We start from the raw sequence: 23728 nt of genomic DNA on the forward strand, positions 1-23728 counted from the left end.
TTATTTAACCATAAATTTTTATTCTTGTGTGTTTTCTTCTCTATAATTGCAATCTTTGCTTTGTTCCATTCTATATGTCCATTATTTAGTGTATTTACATGCTTGCATATGATTGAGGCCATCATTTGAATTTTTCCTCACTTATCCCCAAAATTAGCCTACCTTTTACATCACCCTTGTTAGCCCCCTTGAGCTTTTTAATCTCCTCTTGTTCTATAAACCACATTACTAGCTTTAAGCAGAAAAATAAAATAAAAATCCCAAGTTGAATCCTTGGTTAGCTTAAGATAGAAATTGTGTATTATTTAAGTGTGGGAAATTTTATGGGAACATGGGATGATAGAAACAAAGTAGGAATTTAAAAAGAATGAGTTATTTGAAAATTTGGGAAGCATGCTCATGTGAAATCAAAATACCATGTGCATTGAAAAAAAATAAAAAAAATATATTAAGTAATTAAATAAGGGGATACAAAAAAAAAGAGAGAAGAAAAATAATATTACCCCAAATGCAAAATAAAAAGAATCAATGCACATGAGACAAAATTCAAAAATAAGTTTGATACATAAGCATGTAATACAAAAGTGGGAAAAATTTGGGTAGCTAGGTAAAGTATTTTAAAATTGTATAAAGTATGTATATGTTAGGTGAGATCTTAGACTAATCAAGGATTCACTTTATAAAGCTCACTTGGCCATACATATATCCTTACCTTTACCTCAGCCCCATTACAACCCTAAAAAGACCTCATGATGTTAGCATTGGTACATTAAATATTTGTTGATTGGTTAGATGAAGAACAAAGTTTAGAAAGCATGACTAGAGAAGAGTAGAGTGAATTATCCTATACACTTGAGAGATTAGAGTGCATATACACTACCAGTAAGGGTTCAATGTTTGATTCTATGTTCCCTGCTTTCATGAGCTATCTTCTTACAAGTTTACCTGTCTTTCATTGTATAATTTGAATTAGTGGAATTCGATTCATATTTGTCTTGGAGAACTTATTTACTTTTAACCAAGTAGGTAGAAACATCTTAGCATGTAGTTGCATTCATATAGATAGGTTGCATTTCATACATTCTATCATTCATATTCACTTTTATAGCTTCTCCTGAGCTTAGCATGAGGACATGCTAATGTTTAAGTGTGGGGAGGTTGATAAACTACTATTTTATGGTTTATCTTGTGCTCAATTGAGTGATTTTTATCAACTCTTTACCCACTTATTCATACTATTTGCATGTTTTAACATTTTCCTTCCTGATTTTGTGCTATGATTGAGAACATGCTTCTTTAGCCTTTAAATTGCTAATATTAATCCTCTCTTATTACCATTAGATGACTTCATATGTGTGTTAAGTGATTTCAGAGTTTATAGGGAAGGAATTTCTTGGAGGATAGAGAGGAAGCATGCAAAAGTGGAAGGAATACAAGAAGTTGAAGAAATTGCTAAGCTGTCTAGCCTGACCTCTTCGCACTCAAACAGTCATAACTTGAGTTATAGAGGTCCAAATGAGATGGTTCCAGTTGCGTTGGAAAGCTAACGTCCGGAGCTTCGCAACAATATATAATTTGCCATAGCTGTCTCGAAGCCAGGCGATGCGAACGCGTGGATCATGCGGACGCGTGACCTGGCAAAACCCCAATCCACGCTAATGCATGGACGACGCTTCCGCGTCGCTTTCCCGCGACCTGTACGTACCAGAATATGCTTGGGGCAATTTCTGGGCTGTTTTTGACCTAGTTTTTGACCCAGAAAATACAGATTAGAGGCTATAAAGTGGGAGAATGCATCCATTCATTAACTAGCTCATAATTCATAATTTTAGATGTAGTTTTTAGGGGGAGAGGTTCTCTCCTCTCTCTTAGGATTTAGGATTAGGATTCCTCTTGCTTTCAGGATTGTTTCTTTTTATCAGGTTCAATTTTTCTTTTATTTATTTTCCCAATTTAATTTATGAACTTTTCCATGTTATATATGATCTTCTTAATTAATGTTATTTGAGGTATTTCAGTTTATGATTGTTTTATTCTATTTATGAATGCTTTTAATTTAATTTAGATATTTTCTTCCTTTTGGCTTTGATTAAGTAATTGGTAACACATGAGTTGTCAAACTCAGCAGTGGTTGAAATTGGCAGATTCCTAATTGATCTAGATCGTTCTAAAGCTAGTTTTCCCACAGAGATTGACTAGGACTTGAGGATCAAGCTAATTAATCCACTTGACTTAACTAAGTGGGATTAAAATCCAATTCTCATCACACCTGATAAGGATAACTAGGATAGAAATTCCAAATTCTTATACCTTGCCAAGAGATTTTATTATTATTAATTTATTTTTCTTGTCATTTAAATTACTTGCTCCTTATTTCAAAAACCCCCAATTTACAAAACTCATAACCAATAATAAGAACATACCTCCCTGCAATTCCTTGAGAAAATGACCCGAGGTTTAAATACTTCGGTTATCAAATTTAAAGGGGTTTGTTACTTGTGACAACCAAAACGTTTGTAAGAAAGGACTTTTGTTGGTTTAGAAGCTATACTTGTAACGGGAATTTATTCTGAATTCTAGACCACGCAAAAATTCTCTCTTCACATATAGAATATGCACATGATGAATGCGTGTCCTATTTGGCTGTGATATCACATTATCGGTTTAACTGCCAACCCGACACATTCCCATGGGAATGTCACCTTTTGGTCATGAATATAAGTGGGATCCCACCACGAATATAGTGCCGGGCACACTACCCATGGATATGGTACCGGGCACACTCTTGTGATCCAAAAGGATGCGAGCGGGATACTCTGCCGCAGACCTCACATCTCAACGTAAGTGGGATTAACCACCGTCCTTACGCCGCTGTCATGACCTCGACAAGCAGGATTAACCACCGTCTTTGCTAGGAGCATAGCGTCTCAACAGTACCAGTATAAAACAATGTATCAATGGATTTCAGAAATCATTTTCAATTCTCAGTAAAGTCATCATTTAACCTCTAGTCCTAAACTCATCTCAAACATCATCAGTCTGTAATTCCACAACTCATTACCTTAATCATCATTACAGTACTCTGCCATCTCACTCAATTAATCCATCCTCAGTACCCTAGAAATCTAAGTCTCTGTTTTCTAAATTCATACAGAAATTCACTAAATTAAGTCACTAACTCATCTTTAGTAATATTAGCACCGAAGCACTAGATAGTATTCTTAAACGGCACTTAAAGAAGGTTTGGAAAGCTAGAGAACCTTTGGAAATGAAGAAAAATGAATTTTCAGCAAAACAGGGGTCTCGCATACGCAATCCCTTATCTTGCGTATGCATGCATGAAAAATTGGGTGTCCGTGTACGTGGCTTCATGTTCGCGTATACGAGTATCCAAACCCGAATGGAATGCTCGCATCGCATGTTGAAGCTCGCGTACGCAAAGGTCAAAATTTTGGTAGTTTGCTTACGCATGCATTGCTCGCGTATGTGAGATGCCCAACTCGAATAGAATGCTCGCGTTGCGTGCACTGTGTCACGTACGCAGCCCTCACCAGACTTAGAAAATTTTTAAATCTGCAGAATTTCAGTTTTAAACACCAAACTTTAAACGTTCTTAACTTCCTCTACAAAATTTCATTTTTCGCAAACTTTATATCAATTTAAAGCTCTTTGAAGGAACTTCAATTTAAGGCAAATTTCAATTAATGTTGAAAACTGAGGCCTAAGTTATGATCCGCTAAAATTCGGTAAAAATAAGGTTTTACACAAAATCCTCAAAGTTCTCTAGTTTTTAATTTCCAAAACTAAACCAAACCAAAACCTACTCAATTTTCACCACAAAACACTACCACATACTATACTTTACCTTTTCATTGCAATTCAATCAACTCAACACCTCTTTTCCTCAATCTTTTTGCCATAATTCCTAAATTCACAACCAATATTTCAACCTCAACAATTTTCACTCATTTTAACTTTTCATATACATTATTCACCACCATTTAATATCAACACCAACCACAATATTCAAAACCCAATATCATCATAAATACCCATCATCAAACAATAACACTCAACACCATATTTCATCAATTTCATCACAATCACGAAAAATCATTATACATTATCAACAATTCAAACCTATCCTATGGTTCACTAGCCTAAATGTCCAGAAATATTACATATTACATAGAGAAAACCGAAACCATACATTGGCCGATTCTAGCCGATTCCCAATATGCACAATACCCATATTTGTTTCCAAACCAAGCCTCCAATCACAAGATTTAGCTCCCAAGGTTCCAATTCCACAAGTTTGACCACCAAATTGGTTTTACACCGATAATATTCAATCTAATCCACATATATCACTATAATTAATTCCTAAACTGAAAATCTAAAAAATCCACAAGAGGGTTAAGGTTCTTACCTTCTCCAAATATCATAGGATCACAACCCAATAATTTCGTCAAGTTAGATTGATCTTAACCACATTAAAACCTCAAAATCTCAAAACCCCAAATACTAAATTTTCGAATTTATAGAGGGAAGGGCTGAGAGAGAAATCGAGATTTGCTCACCAGTTTGTTGAGTGGGTTTTGTAGAGTTTTTCATGGTGATCGTGTGGCCACAAATCGTTCGTACCGTAGCTCAAGTTATGAGCGATTTAAGTGAAATGTGAATAGTGCTTTTAGTTTCTTTGCTCTCCTTTCTCAATCTCACCGTGCTCCCTCTCTTGGTTGTATGGAATGAGCTAAAACCCTCATTAATTAAGGTTACATATGTTGGGCTTGGGCCCAACTTAGGCCCGGTCTAACCCGTTAGTGTTTTTAGCTCGTTTGGCCCAACTTTAGGCCAAACCTTTAAAATTATCATCCGGTTTTCAACTTTAATTATTTTTCTATGTTTTTCTATAGTTTTTACTACTCTCACGCAGTACCAGACAGATTTAAGCCGGTACTGTAACATCCCATCTAGCTAAATACCTTGCTTAAGTCAGGGTATTTCTACTAGAAAGAACATTACGTAACCTTTTCTAGTATTAACTACTTAATTATCGAGCCTTTGTATTGAAATCGCATTTCAGTTTTAAGAAAATGCTAGAAAATTTTGTTTTTATTCATTAAAGACATATATCAAGGATAAACATTGCAATTAATAATAACAATCACATAAATATTATTAATAGTAATTCTTATACATAAGAAATCATATAAACCCAAATACAACACCTACCCCTCTGTTAAAATAAAACCTCAAAGGACAAGAGCGAGGGGACTCTATGAAAGCAATCAAAATCGTAAAGAAAGCCTACTAATCGCATGTAGCTTCAAATTGCATCTTCAAACCTGTGTCACTAAAAGGGTGGAAAATTTGGGGGTGAGAACCAAACCACATGTTCTCAGTAGAGGTCGAGAATGCCGTGAAAGTAAAGAATAAAGCACAAATAGTTAATTTCATTTAGAGACATTGAAAAGGAAACTACTTTCATTCACAGTAATCATCGCTCGCCTTATATAAACTCTTTTGAAAACCAACGACTTAACATTCAAAAATCTAAAACCTTCTTTAGAAGCATCAATTAATTATCCAAAATCCTAAATCCATATTTTTCTTTATATACGTCTTAAAAGTTTTCCTAGACTGTATGAATGACCAACCTGTTCCAAGCATAGGTTCATTAAGTCTATGCTGAACCAGTTTGATTTTTCATACTTTACTAGACCATAACATAAAAGAAGTTACCTACACGGTATAAATGATCATCCTGCTCCAAGCATAGGTTCATTAAGTCTATGTTGAACGAGTCAGATACTATATACAGAACTAGACCTCAAACGTACCAGTCACGGCCTCAGGCCCAAACAACTCAATCAACATCCAATCACCACAATCCAAACAATCAGTTACAAACACAGGTAATGAGGTTCAAACACAATCAAGAGCAATTATATCAAGTATAGCAATTAACAGTTAAACAGAATTATTCACTTAGGCAAACCAATTACAATATATACACCTAAACAATGTCACATAGATGCATATGATGAATGTCTAGTCCTAGTGCAGGCCATGAGCTCATGTGTCGGTTAGCACCTGCATTCCCGACATTTATCCGGTCACGAGTTCACGATTTCCCGAATACAATTTTCCGTTCAAATAAATGCGCATATAATTATTAGCAGCTCTATTGAGATAGCCTCTGCTTTCTACTCGCAGGAAACATATACTCTTGGGAACGGAAAATTACTCTTGAGTTGCCTCAGGGCAACAAACAAATAAACAAACATCTCTTGGGTTGCATTAAGCAACAAATAAGCAAATAATATCTCTTGGGTTGCCTCAAACAACAAACAAACATCTCTTGGGTTGCTTCAAGCAACAAACAAACAAATAATATCTCTTGGGTTGCCTCAAGCAACAAACAAACATCTCTTGGGTTGCTTCAAGCAACAAACAAATAAACAAATATCTCTTGGGTTGCCTCAAGCAACAGATAATCATACAATAAGTACTTTACTCTTTCCTTTTTCTTTCATAATTGCAAATACGCAAGCGGGACAAGACCCACGTCTTTGCCATCAATCTCGTATACCAAATAATCTTTTCTTAAACGAATCATTGAAGTTATTATCATTAAATAAGCCTTAAATATTGATTTTGATTAAGTCCTTATACTTTTATAAAAATTTGGACATAATTTCCTTTAAAAATAGGACTTAGCCACCCTTACCGGTCCCAACCAAACAATTTACCAAACTCTTTTCAACCTCTCCAATATCAAATCAATTCAGAATCAAACAAATTCCAACATTGAATCAGCCCTATGACGCTAAGGTTCATCTTTATGTCCAGGCGTTCATCTTCAAATAAGCTTTCTAACAAACCAAAGATCATAATTTTTTGATTTCTCTAGCCTTAGGAATAGAGGAAAAACCGTGACTGCTCTGCAGTGCGTAAAACCAGAAAAACAGCAGCAGCATGTGATATTCAAAATTGAATATAAAATCCAAGTTATATCCAATGACTTTTAAAAATTAATATAGTTCAACTTCACTCATCCAGGTTCCTTTGTCAATTGGTTCTGAGTTAATACCATTTTTAATGAAGAAGTTACATAACCTGGAAGTTAAGTAAAAATGAGTCAGAATCTGTTTTAGAAACCAACAAGCTTGTTACTTTCCAATTTGAATAACTTTTATTACGAAACTCCAATTAAGCTAAATTTTGGTTTGGGAACTCCTAGCTCATCCAGAAACAAGTGTGTCTTGATTGCAACCCAATTTCTATTTAATTCTAAGAGTTACAAGCATTGGAAGTTGATACATAGCTTGTTGAAATCTGTTTCTTTTCAGTTTTGACCACCAATATTCAAAAATTCACAACTCCCAATCCTCAACGCCTAAAATTCTGAAGTTTTAGAGAAATAAAGCAAGTTAATCAAATTTTATAACAAAATTGGTTTCACTCCAAAACTCAACTCGCAGAAGTCGCAGCAAGATAAACAAGTTGCTGCCCTGTTTAACCTTTTCTGCTGCAGGATAGATTTAGCAACCTAACTTTAAAAATATGCCATAAATTTTATATTTATCAAGAAAGTCCCAAATTTCCCATTTTAGTTCCTTATATTCCTAAGTTTAGCCCAGACTTATTCTCATGCAATTCCGATCATTACATAATTAGTTATAGCTTTTCAAAGTTGCTGACTTAGTTTAGAAATTATGCAGAAAATCAGAATTTAGAATTCAACTTTGAAAAATCATAACTAATTCTATAGTTGATACGAAACCTTCAAAATTAAATTTTCACAGTTACACTTAATATAATTTACTTAACATTTAAATTCTTATTATCTCAGTCACTATAGAGTCACTGATTCACTTTCAAAGTTGCCGTTTTATTTCAAGAGAAACTGATTTTCAGCAAACCATTTAGTATTCAAAATCCAACCCTTCAATACCCCTCAAAACCAATTCCAAATCAACCACCAACCAAGTTCATTAACATTACAATATACCAAATAACAGCTCAACGGCAACAAATCCAACATAACCCATTAAAATTCAGGAATTCTCAACAATTAGTCATCAAATAATTCCCAATCCACATAATCAATCAATATCACTAATCAATAATTCTAAATCATAATCTCAACCATTCCAATCACAATTTCAGCCACAATTCAATATTCACATAATCCATCAATTACTCACAGGTATTAAATCTATTTGCAGTTATTCAATAAACCTTGTAGGCATTCTTAAATTGAAATCATTTTAAACCCCTACCTCGATGTCGCATTAACCACACAAAATTGGAAATGCAGCAACCCTCTAGGTTCTAACACAAGGATAACAGCATCAACCACAACTCTAATAGCAGCAACCGCTTTAATTTCGTGGCAATGATGATGGTTGCAGCAGGACAAGAATTTTGAATCTAATGTAATCAAGGGCAGAAACAGCCCTGGCAATTCAAGACAAAGCAAAAACTAAAATTGAATTAAAACAAGAATATGACAACTATAGAAATGACAAAAAAAGAGCGTGCAAATGGACCAATCCCATGGAAAAGATCAGACCAGTACCAAGATAATAGAATCAGAACCAGCAACAGCCCCGGCGTTGGCTTCCAGCAACAGCAACACCTTCACCAATGGCTCCAATTAAGACAAACTCCAACAAACACAATATAGTCAAGAACATCAGAGGCAGGTACAGGGTATTTATAGAGCGATAAGGGCTCAGAGACGGTGGTTCTCATGGCTAGGGTTTAAAAGACTCACCATTAATGATAGCGGCAACCAGAGATTCCGGCAGCGGCAGCGGCAGAGGAATGGTCCCTCCTGGGTGCGTCACTCTCTCACACAAGTCTCGCCCTCTTCCTCTGTGACAGCATCAATGAAACCTCTTCTTCCATGTTCGTTTCCCCCCTGCGGTGGTAGCAGCTTCCACTAACAGCAGCGGCGGCGATGGAACTTCCCTCCTTCACGCGGTGCTTCTCTACTTCGATCACCCTCTCCTCTATGACGGCTAGGGTTTGGTGGTGTGGCGGTCAGACAACGGCGACGGTGGCTGTGTTCATCACCGGCACGACTAGGGTTTGGTGGTGTGGCTCTCCCTGGTGGAAGGTCAGACAGCAACGACAGTGGCTGTGTTCATCACCGGCAACGCCTCTTCCTTTCCCTCTCCTCTCCTTCTCATCCTCTGGCTCCCTCTGGTTTGGACTCTCCCTCTCCGTCACTCCCACTCTGATTTTTGCCTTCCCCTTTTTATTTTGCTATCAAAATATATATGATATACGTTCTTTTGAAGATAAATGGTAAGAGTGGGTAAATGTGGGGTTATAAAGAGGAGATGAGTGTACCTATTCCTGTGCGCGTTTAATTGGTTAGGGAGTACACATATTATATAATAACAGTACGTATAAAATAAGAAACATAAGACTAGGAAAAATATATACGAGTAATTTAACAATTTTACAAAAATATTTATGATAGGATAACAATTTAGAATTCAAATATAATGCTATAAAGATTACTTTTAAAATGCATAAGATTTTATTCTATCAATCTATTAACGAGCTCAAATAATTATTTCTAATTTAAATTATAAAATAAGCATACTAATCACATTTTATAAAATACAGTTAAACTCGAAATATTATGTATCTAAATTAAATCATAACCTTTCATTATTTTTCTATCATTGAGACTTTAATTTTAATTTATATAAAATAACTAATTAAAATAAAAGTTCTACATAAATATTAATTAACTTAACTCCAAATATTAGTAAAACTAATTTAAATTTTTAATTGATTAATTTATAAAATAAGATATCAAATTAATAAAATAGATTGTAACCTTTTAAGAATAAAAGTTACTTAAATTAAATTATACAATTCTTTCTTATTTTTCAATTACTAAAATTATACAAAATATTCTATTATATAAAATTACTTAAGAATCTTATTTGATTTAAAATAAAATTATCTCCGAATCTATTTAATTATTTCTAATAAAATAATTTCTAAAATTATAAAGTTTAAACTTAATAAAATAAGTCATAATCTATTCATATTTACATTTTCAAAAATGCGGGATGTTACAGGTACTGCCAGCTAATTTACGGGTACGTGTTTTACGCAATTTTTTGTAGAAAATTGTATTTTCCAACTCAGAAAAATATACTAAGTCCAAATATCATATTTAAATTTTCTAATTAATATTCTAAATTTTTTGGAACCTATTTTGGGAAATTAAATTATTGATTAAAAGGTTAATTTATTGCGGTTCTTACATTGCCAAATGCAAGCAAGAAGCACATGATCAAGAGCCGTCTTGAAACAAAACATTTAGAAGTCCAAAGAGGCTCTGAGAATCGATGTCTGGAAAATCAAATCTTTATCTATATGCTTGTGATGTGACTATGTCAAGGAGAGGTTTGGGTAATTAGATCCAAGGAGTGCTTTATCACCCGATAACTTGTGCCTATTGGCTTGGAATCTTTACCAGAAAAAAGGCCTGTTGGAACACTTTTTCTTGCCACGCTTTTAAAGCATGGTCAAAAGTGGTCAATGGCCACGTTTTTGTGAGGGTGGCAACTGATTTCTGATTTGGCCACGCTTTTTTTCATGCTTGAAAAGCGTGGCCACAGAGAAAAATCGGCACGCTTTTATGAGGGTGGTCACTAATTTGTGATTTAGCCACACCTTTTTTTTTTGCCACGCTTCAAAAGCATGGCCATAGTGGGAAACAGGTATGCTTTAAAAGCATGGCTAATTCGTGTTCTAACGGTCACATTTTTAAAGCGTGCCCATATGCTGTGTTTATTTAGGCACCCTACAAAAGCGTACTGATAGAGCCCCTATGTCTGGGCCAAGGTGTGGCATGCCCTGCATCTCACGTGGTCACATTTTTAATCCACAAACTAACCAGCAAATGCACTGGGTCATACCAAGTAGTACCTCAAGTGAATGAGGGTCGATCCCACGAGGATTGATAGACTAAGTAACAATGATTGAATGATTTACTTAGTTAGACAAGCAAAAGAGAGTGTTTGGGTCTCAATTGCATGAAACAGTAAATTCAGAAAATCAGAAAGCAAGCAGTAAACGGGTTGTGAAATATATGAGTAAAACAGTTAAGGTTTCAAAGATGTTTATTTTCCGGATTAACTTTTATTACCAATTACTTTAATCATGCAAGATTCAATTCATGGCAAACTATATGTGACTAATCCCTAATTCCTTAGACCTTTTTAGTCTCCTCTAACCTTCATCAATTGCCAATTCCTTGGTCACTTGATTCCGATTAGAGGGTAAAGTTCAAAACTAGTATATGTGCCACAAAAACCCTAATTCCTTTTCTTACCAACTACTTTTTGGCATGCTTTAAAATTATCAAAATAAGATTATTTTCTTGTAGTGGATTATCGATAGAAAACCCACTATCAAGAGTCGACTTAAGATAGAACACTTAGAGCTAATGATTGAAACACTTCTCTTTATTATAAACGAAATATTTAAGGATCAATCAAAAGCCTAAAAGGCAGGTCTCATAATATTATCCGAGCCTTATTTCTCAAGAATTCTTCGCTCTCAGGATTTCAAAACTCATTAAGAAAGAAGAGAATCCATTTATGATCACAAGGTTAGTAAACCCTTTTATCAACACGGACATGAGCTTAAAAGAGATTTAATTCTGCTTCATTAAAGTCAATTTTTTTTTCTTTTCTTTTTGCTTGAGGAAAAGCAAAGTTTTAACTACAAGAAAAAAGGCCTATGGCCACGCTTTTTTTTTGCCACGCTTTAAAAGCGTGGGAAAAAGTGGTCAATGGCCACGCTTTTACGAGGGTGGCGATTGATTAGAGATTTGGCCACGTTTTTTCTTGCTACGCTTAAAAAGCGTGGCTAAAAGGGTCTCTCGCCATGTTTTTATGAGGGTGACAATTGATTAGAGATTTGACCACGCTTTTTTTTGCCACGCTTCAAAAGCATGGCCATAGAGAGAAACAGGGACACTTTTAAAACGTGGCAAAAAATTTTTGATCTTGGCACCCCTAAAAAAGCGTGGCGAAAAGTTTTTTTATCTTGGCACCCCTAAAAAAACGTGGCGAAAAGGTTCCATTAAAAAAAAAAAAGCTCCCTAAATTAAAGTCCAACACGCTACAATACTCATCAGACTCTTCTACTCTTCTCCCTTGACACTTACACTAACGCTTTGAAACCCTAACACTCGGGCTCTGTTGCTCATCCCCAACTCAGATAGAGCTCATCGTCGGTGCTTGCACTCTCTCCTCTGCCGGCGCTCCCTCCGTCGTCTCCCCTAACCCATCTCTGCTGGCGCTCGCATTCCCTGTCGCTCACTCTCTCCTCTGCTCGCATTCTCTGCCCTCCTCCCTCGTCATGTTGCTCAATCTTCCACCACCTTCGAAGTCCTCACTGCATGCATATGACGTTCTCATACAGACCTCCTCCCAGCTCCAAACCCCAACCGCTACAGTTTCAACAGTAGAACACACCGAACTTTAAGCTTAGTTCCACCACAACTAATTCCCCCACTCTCCCTCTCTCTCCTCCTTCTCTCTCTCTCTCTCCACACGCGTTTCGGTTCCGAACAGAGCCTTGAAAGGTTTTCAACCTTCAACTTCAACGGGATCCGGGACGTATCTGCTTGCTCCATTATTGTTTTCATGCTTCGCGTCCGAATTGGCTGGTATTCGTAACCGAAGAAAGATTTTTCACTTAAATTCATTTTGTGAAGTTAGGGTTCATTTTGATTTATGTAAAATGAACTGATTTGAGTACTTTGTGCTACTTTTCTTTTAGCTGAACTTTCCTTATATTTTCATTTCCCCCCTATTTTTTCTTTGAATTGGCTCCTTTCTACTTACTCAATTGAACGATGCTTCTAATTTTGATTTGATTTTATCGAAAGTGACACACCTTCTATGATATTATCGATGATTTTTTATTTTAAAATTTTGTGTTTATGATTGTTAGAGGAGAAAATGTTCATGTTCTCACTCTTATTTTTCACATTTTATTTTATGTTCGGCATAACTTCATTTATACTAATGAGCCTATCTATTTTGCATTTGAATTTAGGTTGTGAAGAGGGATGTATCAGCAACAGATGCTTCTTTCTTAGGTTCATATGCCTCTGCTGGGACGAAGAGATCTGCAAGAGACAGGCTCGGAAATAATGCTGACAGTTCCTCGTGGTATGGGAATGAACTCAGCAGCAATAGTTGTGGGAATGAACTCGTGGTATGTTTGCTTTTCTCCTGGTATTAGTAGCGCTAGTATGATATCAGATGTGGGAACTCCGCATAGTGAGGAGAATAAAGAATGTATTACTTCACTACTGTATTCTTTGATTGTTCTGTAAATTAACCACGAATAATATATGCATAGGCAGTTTAAATCAGGAAAAAAAAGTAATAGGTTTTTGTTTCGAGACTCTAATGATTGGTGTTAGACTCAGACTAGCCTACCTACTTCTCCAAGTTGTTCTGTATAAGTTCAATTTTAAATAGAAATTGCTTCTGTTGATGATTCTATTCTTATTTTGAGTTGTGTCTTGAACGTTTTGAATCTTGACACCAAAGTTTGAAACACTACTCCCATAGCTTTACCTTTTCCTTTCACACCCAAAATAATATCAAATATAATGCACAGAGATATTAAGGTGATTTTTCTTGTAGTATCATTGATTAGCATGTCAGATCTCCTTTTTTTGAGTTACTAATGTTCAATTGTAATCAATTTCAGGGTGCCAATATTCTTGTAGATAATAAAGGTTGCATTAAACTTGCAGATTTTGAGGCCTCCAAACAAGTTGTTGAGCTGGTAATCTAAGTCTTCTCTATTTCTCTACTATAGTACTATTAGATATACTATTTTGACTTTGTGAGGATCTTATATCTGTGTATTTGTTGAAGAAGCGTCTTTGTTTGATTTAGGTTCAACAAAGATACTGAGACCTGGAAGAAACTTGCAAAAGAAACTCTGCATTCAACAGGATTGAGTTGCTGCATCATGCTCTAGATGTAGAGAATTGTGGTGTTCTTCTCTTCAATGAATCTGAGATACTGGGTTGTGGTGATTGTGGTGCTGTTGCGTTTGTCTAATTTGAGGTATTGAAAAAGAAGGACAAGTTCTATGAGCATGTATGCTAATAACACTATTGCCTTAGTGTACAGCTGATACAACACTTCTGATATTCCTGTCATGCTTCTGCTTTCTTTGTTTGTTTATATTTCTGTTAATGCTTTCTCTTTTTTTCTCTGAAATTGCAATCAATGGAGTCAGGTTCAGTATAATAGTACTTAGCAATAACTTCTTATACTGCTCTCTGCACCTTCTAAATTCTAATTCTATGGACCTTTTATGATCCTTGGTATTAATAAATCATTTTATGGTTTCAAGGAACCTAAATAAACCCTTTTATTTTTCTAAACTTCTAATTATTTGATTTCTTCTCATTTAGGTAAACTTTAAATTATTTAATTTTTTGTTATGATTTTTTAATTATTTGTTCAGATTCTTTTACTGAGGATTTGTTTCTGTTTTGATTGTTCTAATTTTTGGTTATGATTATTTATTTATTGTTGGTTCTGATTATTTGTTTTGATTTTTTTCTGATTTTACTAAATGGAAGCCTTGTCATCAGTGGGATCTGCAATAGAAAACTATTTAATTTAATTTTAAGCTGCACAGGTTTAGCTTTTGAATGCATTATTTTAGTTATCAAATTTAATTTTGTTAAGAAAATTGCTTACCCTGTCTCTGTTTCTGTTGCTGTTCTCATTCACTTCAGATTATAATTAAAATTGCTACCGAGAATGGTGTTCGAAAAATTTTGATTGGACAGTAAGTATCTTAATCATTTGAATTTTTCAATGAATCTTTCTGCAACAAATATGAAGAACTTTGTAACACAAGATGGCAGCAAATGACATCATCATAAGGATAAAAAATCTTTGATGGACTAGTGCATCACCTTATTGCTTATGGAGGAGCATGACCTAGTGACCTGTGCTTTTCTTACCTTAAAAGTTTATGAAATTTCTATTATATTGGGGTTAAATATTCTGCATTCATGCAGATATCTAAGATAAAGCTCGCTGACATTCCTAATGCAGAGTGTATTTGATTTTCAGCTAATAAGGAGTCTTATTTCAAGGCCAGATTTTAGGTACAATTTTCTTCATATCTGAATTGCTAATGTCAACATTATGGGATTGCATGTCCCATTTTGTTTTGTAGTATACTTGTATTTCTGCAGGGGATATTAAGTGTGAGAATGTGCTGATTACATCCTCGAATTGGTTGTACCTTGCGAACTTTGCATCTTTCAAACCTACTTACATTCCATATGATGACCCATCGGATTTTTCTTTTTCTTTGACACTGGTGGAAGAAGACTCTGTTATCTAGCACCCAAGGTTGGCCTCCCTTTGATATCTGTTTAATTTATTTTTATTATCTATCTTACTACATTTTGTTGGCTCAACCATGATGTTTAATGCTAATCTTGTGTTAAATGCTTGGTTCTTGCATGTTCTTTTGAAACTATTCCATATGATAGTGCTGTGTTTTGTGTTCTTCCTTTTTGTAACTGATCTGAATTTCATTATACACGGGCAAGTGGTCTTATAAGATAACTTAATATTAGAGGCTTAATTAATAAGAGAATTTGGCAAATGTTAAATGGCTTTGAAACAATTTATGACCCTTATATTCTAATGGAGAAGTTAAATTTTCATTTGAGGATTTTGAACAAAATAATATTGATATTTAGGTAAGCTCACTATTTTATTAATTTCAGTAGTCCTACTTACAACATGAAGTTGCTACAAGGTTATAGGATTAGTTCTTTTATGAAAAATTTTCTAGTTCTTAGTCCTGGTGCGTTGGGTTATTTTTTGTTGTAAAATATGTAATGATTCCTATTTATTGATTGATTTATTATGTTTGCAAACTGATTTGAGGTCCCAGAGCCATGCTGTCCTTGCTTTCCACGAAGCTGCTGAAGCCTACATGGTTGGTTTGTTTGAGGACACCAACTTGTGTGCCATCCATGCCAAGAGGTCACCACAATGCCCAAAGACATTTAGCTTGCTCGCCGCATCCGTGGTGAACGTGCTTAGGCTGATTGATTTCATGCTCCTTGATCGTTTCGGAATACACATTGTGTTACTAGTTTAGTATTGTTCAAGTTTCCTATGCCATTGTATAGTTCTTGACAACCTTTTAGGTTTTAATTGATGTCTCTAGAATGATTATTTTGGTTATGGTACAGTAGATCATAGAAAGATACTACTAATGGAATGATTTGATTACTGGTGTAAGACAGTTTATTTTGGATTTAGCTCTTAATAATTAATATCAACTTTGATACAATTCTGAATGTGTTGGGTATTTGATATGTGAACTTCAGTAGAATTTCTTTTTCAACATGACAGCAATGATAGTGAGCTTTGTGATTTAATGGCAGTATCTCTTGTTATTGCCACGCTTTAAAAGCGTGGCCGTATCTCCTTCTATTGCCATGCTTTAAAAGCGTGGCCGTATCTCCTTCTATTGCCACGTTTCTAAAGCGTGGCCGTATCTTCATCTATTGCCACGCTTAAAAGCGTGACCATATCTCCTACCTGCGAAAAGCGTGGCCATATCTCCTACTTGCGGCCACGCTTTTAAATGTGGCAATCTATAAAAAGCGTGGCAAAAAAAAGCGTGGCGACAGAGCAACCGCCACCCTTTAAGAGGTCACCCTTTTAAAAGCGTGGCAGTAGCTCAAAAAGCGTGGCAATAGAGCTGTTTTCTTGTAGTGCAAGTTTGGTGTTGTGATGCGTTTGCATCTTTCATTGTTTTTCTTGCTTTTATTTCTTATTTTCTTAGGTTTAATAACAGTTTCATCTTCTAATCTAAGTACTTTTAATTATCTTTTGCTACTGAGGTGTTTACTAAGTGTTTTCAAGGAAATATAGTTAAAAAAGGCAAATCAAGTAGTAAAGGAAGCTTAATCAAGAGACAAGGCTTTGTATGAAGAATCAAGAGCTAAGCACGTAAGATCAAACCATGCAAAGCCATGCAAGAAGAGGGAGGCCTAGGCGTGACATGCCCTGGAGGGCCAAGCAAGAGCGTGCCATGCCCTGAAGAGTGAAGCACAGGCGTGCCACGCCCTATGGAAATCAAGCAAGGCATTCCACGAGCAGTACAAGGCGTGCTATGCCTAGAATGGGGCATGCCACGCCCTGGTCAAACAAAAGAATGGGCGTACCACATGAGATGCAGGGCGTGCCACACCTTGGCCCAAACATAGGAGGTGTGCCACGCTTAGCTCTAAATACCTAGCCCAGTATGCCCCCAGTATTGAATTCTCCAAGGCCCAACTTCAAAGATTTGATTTCAATTGAAGAGTGCAAAAGATTCTATAGTAAATTATTTTTGAATTTGATTTAATTCTGTTTTGAATTATAGGATTTGAATTAATTAGAGCTTATGTTAATTATTCTGACTAAGATAAGATTAGGTTTTGATATTTGAATTAGAGAAAACCTAGGTATAAATAAGTTAATCACATTCACAGCCGTAACCTAGTTCCTTTGTAATAGTTTCATTGTTGATTTTGCACCCACCATGAGTCACTAATCCTTTGTCAAAGGGTTAGGAGCTTTGTTCATATTTCAATGGTTTATTAATCTGAGTTTTCTTTTGTTTTAAAACTTTGCATTAATCTGTTTCATGACTGAATATTTTGTACTTCATCACTAAAGGATTAGTAGCATCGATAGGTGTGCTAATCCCATTTTGGATTTGTTTACTGATTCAACAGAACTGATATTCAAATTGTGTTTGAAGACTCTTTCACATGACTTTTTAAATTGACTAGACATAGTAATTTTCTAAGTGTGTGACACAATACATGATTTTCAAATTACCTTAGTTTTTAATACGTGACATAGGACAATTCTTGAAAATATATTTTCTCATAAGATTCAATCGGGCAGGACTACCTTGGATACATGACATATAATCCAATCTAAGGACTACCTTGGATATGTGACATATAATCCAACCTTGAATACTTTTGGATTTTACACTTAACCTTTTCAATTAATCGATTGACCAAGACCTTGGCGGTTGGTTAATTGATAAGAAATCGAGGATCCGAGACATTAAAAATCGGTTATATAAGATTTGTCGTGAACAGAGATTTGCAAGCTTTAGAATTAGGTTAACAAAGTTTGATTCTCCTAAGAACATGAACATCTCCAAAACCTTAGACACTTTACACCATTGATTTCTCTCAATTCAACAACTATTGCCTCCAAAGCATTCAATTTGCAATATCATTCAAGCATTCTAGGGTTTTTCAATATTCCTCAATCCATGTTCTATTGATCTAATTCGTAATTTAATTTGATATTTGCATGCTCAATACTTTAATCCTCGTGGAAACAATATCCACTCACCGTAGTATTACTTGAACAATCTGGTGCACTTGCCGGTATTCTTGAGCTTCACTTTTTGCTTATCACTAGGTTACTGGTTTTTCAGTCCAACTGCCAAGTTGGTTCATTCTTTTCAACTATAGTATCACTTTTATTAAGACCCACTTTAATACAATAATATATTTTAGTAAAAATAAAAATTATAATAAGTATCATTTGTACTTGTTAACAAGTTATATAAAAATGTGGTTTTGAAGTGTATCGCTTTTATTATATAAAAATAAGTTGAATACCTTTAAAGTTTTCTTTGTTTAAATTTAAGTTCTTTTCATTTAATATTATACCCCAGCAAAATGGGTATAGGAGAATAAGAAGCTTTTTATATACAACAACAACAACAACAACAATAACAACAACAACAACAATAATAATAAAGCATTATCCTACTAGGTGGGGTTAGCTACATAGATTAAACAACGCTATTGAGCTCTATCTTGTATCATGTCTATAGAGAGACCATTTACATGTAGATCTTGTTTGAACACCTCATGGATGGTTTTTCTAGGTCCTCCTAGGTCTTTCTCTGCCTTTTTCATCCCTTGTCCATCTTCCATCTCATCCATCCTCTTGACTGGGTGACCTATCGATCTTCTTTTCACATGTTTAAACCACCTGAGACGCAATTCTACCATCTTTTCCACAATAGGTGCTACTCCAACTCTCTCTCTCTCTCTCTCTCTCTTATATATTTTTGTTTTTTATTCTATCCAATCACATATGACCACTCATTCATCTCTACATCTTCATCTCTGCCACACTTAACTTATGTTTGTTCTCTCCTTTGGCCATCTAACACTCGGTACCATAAAACATAGCCAATTTGATAGCAGTGTGATAGAATTTACCTTTAAGTTTTAAAGGAACTTTTTTTGCCACATATAAAACCAAATGCACTCTGCCATTTTGACCAACCTACTTGGATCCTATGATTTACATCCTGTTCAATCTCTTTATTATTCTGTATGAAGCACTCAAGATACATAAAATTTTTAACTTTTTGTAGGATGTTTTCTCCAATCTTCACCTCTGTATTAGGATTTTTCCTTCGCGGCTAAACTTACGTTCTATATATTCTGTCTTCCTACGGCTTATGCACAGATCATACACTTCTAGAGCTTCTCTCCATAAATCTAACTTCTTTTTTAGGTCTTCTCCCGACTCTCTCATAAGGACGATATCATAGGCAAAAAACATGCACTATGGCACAGGTTCTTGGATATGCTCTGTGAGTACTTCCAAGACTAATGTGGAAAGGTATTCACTTAAGGATGATCATTGGTAAAATCCTATACCAATAGGAAATTTTTCTGTCACACTACCTAGAGTTTTCACACTAGTTGTAACCCCATCATACGTGTCTTTAATTGCACGAATATATGTGATCCTTTCTTTCTTCCTTTCCAAAACCTTCCATAAGACCTCTATTGATACCCTATCATACACTTTTTGTAAATCAATAAACACCATGTGTAGATCCCTTTTATTACTACGATACCTCTCTATCATCCTTCTAAATATGTATGTAGCTTCAGTGGTGGATCTGCCTAGCATAAAACCAAATTAGTTCTTTGTTATTTGTGTCTCTTGTCTCAGCTTCCGTTCTATCACCCTTTCTTATAACTTCATGGTATGGCTCATGAGTTTGGTCCCTCTATAGGTTCCGTAACTCTGTATATTCTTCTTATTCTTGTAGATAGGTACCAAGGTGCTCTTTTTCCACTCATCTGGCATCTTTTTTTACCTTAAAATCTCATTAAAAAGCTTCGTTAACCAACTGATGACTTTCTCTCCAAGGCCCTTCTAAACTTTAATCAGAATATTAATGGCTGCTACTGCTCTGCCATTTTTATCCACTTTAGATCCTCTTTAACCTCAAAGTCTCGAATCCTTCGATAGTAGTCAAAGTTTTGATCTTCTTCCCTCGTGTATAACCGACCAAGGCTCGGAAGAGTCTTCTGTCCTTCATTAAATAACACATAGAAGTAGCTCTTCCACCTTTCATTGATCTTCCTATCTTGAGCCAAAACCTCTCTGTCTTTATCTTTTTTGCACTTAACCTAATCCAAATCTCTCGTTCTTCTTTCACGGCTCTTTGTGATTCTATATATACCATTTTCTCCTTTTTTCATGCCTAAACACTAGTAGAGACCCTCATATGCTCTTGTTCTTGCTTCACTTTCAGCCACTTTTGTCTCTTTCTTAGCTGCCTTATATGTTTTTTCCAATTATCTGTATTGCGACACAAAGACTACTCTTTTAAAGTACTCCCTTTTTTCCTTTATCTTTTTATGTACACTCGTATTCCACCACCAGGACTCCTTGTCCCTTGGTTTTATCCCTCTAGATTCTCTAAAATTTTCTTTTGCTATCTTCTAATAACTTCTGCTATCTCTCTCCACATCTCCTCCATGCTTCCATCCCCTTTCCACTTTGCCTCTTCTCCTACCGGTCTTAGGAAGCTTCTTTGTTCCTTGCCTTTCATCCGCCACCACCTCGTCCTTGGATTCTTTGTATGATGTCTTTTCCTCAATTTTTTCTCAACAAAAAATCCATGATGAGCATCCTATGTTGTGTTGTTAAACTCTCTCCCAGAATAATTTTGCAATTAATGCAAAATTTTTGGTTGGCTCTCCTCTATAAGAAAAAGTCCAAAATAGTTTTACCTTTGGTATTGACCACTCCGAAATCATGGCCTCCGTGAATACTTCTATAACCAGTCACTACTCTTCCAACATGGCTATTTAAATCTCCTCCTAAGAAAATCTTATCTCCAGAAGGTATGTCTTGGACTAAACTCTCTAGATCCTCCCAAAACCCTATCTTGTGTTGCTCGTCCGCACCCACTTGCGGTGCATAGACACTAATCACATGAAAAGTACCTCCTTCCAGTACAAGTTTGATAGAGATGATCCGATCACCCACCCTCTTGACATCCACTACATCCTTCTTCTGCTGCTTATCCATGATAATACCTACCTCATTTCTATTCTTCACCATTTTTGTATACCAAAGTTTGAACGAGGTGGTATCCAAATCCCTAGCCTTCGCGCCAACCCATTTTGTTTTTTTGTAGGCACACGATGTTAATCTTCCTCCTTGTCAAGGTATCTAACACCTCCAAGGATTTTTCTATTAGAGGGCCTATGTTCCATGTCCTAAATATCAACCTTTTATCACTCTGACCTTTACCATTACCTTTTTCTTTGTGAACTAGCTTATTTACCCTCGTCCACTCACGAAAATGTGAGAACTCCTGCTCATTTAACACTATACCCAGGCACCGATGCACCAACTCTTGCTCATTTGACGTTGTACGTGAGCCATACAGCACGTTGCTTCAAGGCAATGACCTAACTTTACCGCAATAACGTCTTTGATCCATGTTATGAAGATTCGACTAAATTTTTATGTTGTCTATTGAAGATCTAACACAACCCTCCTTCTTTATCTAGGCTTCGGACCATCTATGTATCACAGGTGTAGCATAGGCGGAGTTAAGAGGCTTTTTATTTAAATAATATTTTTTATTATTAGTATCAATTAGGATATAGAAATTTATCAATTTATGTATTTAGTAGTATTTTTGTAGGCACGGAATTCAAACATCAAATTTAGAGAATTTTTGGTAACTATACTACAAAAATGTGAAAAAAAAATTCAAGCTCTCAATTTTTGTCGATAGAGCTAGCGAAAATGGAACCAAATAAAGTAAGCATTTTCGTTACCCTTGTAAGCAAAATTGTTAGTAATGTCCATATGCAAGTTTTCATGTGCTACATCAAATTAGGTATGGCAACGGGGTAGGCAGGGATAGAGGATACCTTTTTTGTCCATATTTCCATCCCTTGATTTGCTCTCCGTACCCACACCAATCCCCGCCATACAAGGACACAATCCCGTAGGGGTGAAAAGGGGAAAGGACGCCGTGATCAGAGACAATGAGGCCATAAGGGGGTGACGACACGATGAGTACTAAGAAGGAGTGGTGAGCTGTATGGTTGTGACGCTATGGAAGATTGGAATTTACGAGTTTTGGCCTTCTAGGGTGACTGGGGAATGGGATGACGCAGTGTTACTATTATGGAGAGAAGTGAAGACATTTTTGAAATTAGGGTTAGGTTTTTCAATATATATATATATATATATATATATATATATATATATATATATATATCCAATTTTTTGTAAAGAAAGAGGGCTACTTCACTACCCGCTACTAATAATCGAAAGGGTTCACAGCGAGAAAAGTGACGTTTGACGGAACGTTTACGCCAGAGGTCTTTGTCTCCATGGAACGAGTATTCACTAACGCTTACAGCGCCTTCATTCACTGGTGAAGCTACTTCGGAACTGTTTCGGGGACACGTGGAGTCGGGCGACTTCAATAAGAGCCGGCCAAAGCAAAAGAAAGAGGAAAGGCATTGACCTCTCAGGCGAGTAGGGCATGATTATATATATATTCTCACATTTGCTTTGGGTGAATTTTGTCCCCATCTCCATCCTCTTGAAGAAAATTTTTCATCTTTAAATCCCTATTTGGGGTAGTTCCCACGGAGATCCCTGCGCTTCAGGGAGTTTTGCCATTCCTACATCAAATGGTATGTCATAAATCTATTTTGTTTAGATTAGTTTTTTTTTATGTTGGTTACATGCAGGTTAGAAATTATTTAATTGATTATTTTATTCATGTATCTCCATGTATTTGTAGGCTTTTTTAAATAAATAAAAGAAATTTATATTTACCAATTTGGCCAATCTCCTTCATGTTTACATTTCTGCGTAGTATGTAATTATTTTGCATTTATTGTAATTTCTCATGTTTAAGCTGCAAAAATATGGAAGAAAACAATTTTGTATTTGTTAAGTGTGAAATCAAGGAAGAGTCTCCAATGCTATTTCACATTTTATGCCTGCAAAATAGAAAAAAGTATTTAAACAATACAGACATTAACACCGATGTCATTTGTAATATTTAGTAAGTTTTTGGTGAGAGAAAAAGGTATAAGAAGAAAAATGATAAGAAAGTGAAAAGAGGGAGAAGAAGAAAGAAAGAAGAGGAAAAAGAAAGAGAAAGAGCACAATGAAATCAATGATGTGCGATACCGACATTAGCTAATTGAACGAGAATAGATATATTGCTAGACATCTAAATGATTAGGTTAGATTTATTTATTTTTTATTTTATATTATGTTTTAAAATAAAT

The 23728-nt window shown here is 35.5% G+C and overlaps 1 long non-coding RNA gene across 2 annotated transcripts; it reads right to left on the reverse strand.

Moving 5' to 3' along the window:
• On the reverse strand, nucleotides 5155–8866 carry LOC110264225. 2 transcript variants are annotated; one of them, XR_002349968.1, is made up of 2 exons: nucleotides 8786–8866; nucleotides 5155–5356 (listed from the first exon to the last, which is right to left on the reverse strand). It is a non-coding gene; the product is annotated as an uncharacterized LOC110264225 (long non-coding RNA). The 2 variants fall into 2 exon arrangements; XR_002349967.1 differs by lacking the exon at nucleotides 8786–8866 and adding an exon at nucleotides 8289–8389.

The sequence above is a fragment of the Arachis ipaensis genome, chromosome B07 (assembly GCF_000816755.2).
Source record: "Arachis ipaensis cultivar K30076 chromosome B07, Araip1.1, whole genome shotgun sequence".
NCBI classification, from domain to species: domain Eukaryota; kingdom Viridiplantae; phylum Streptophyta; class Magnoliopsida; order Fabales; family Fabaceae; genus Arachis; species Arachis ipaensis.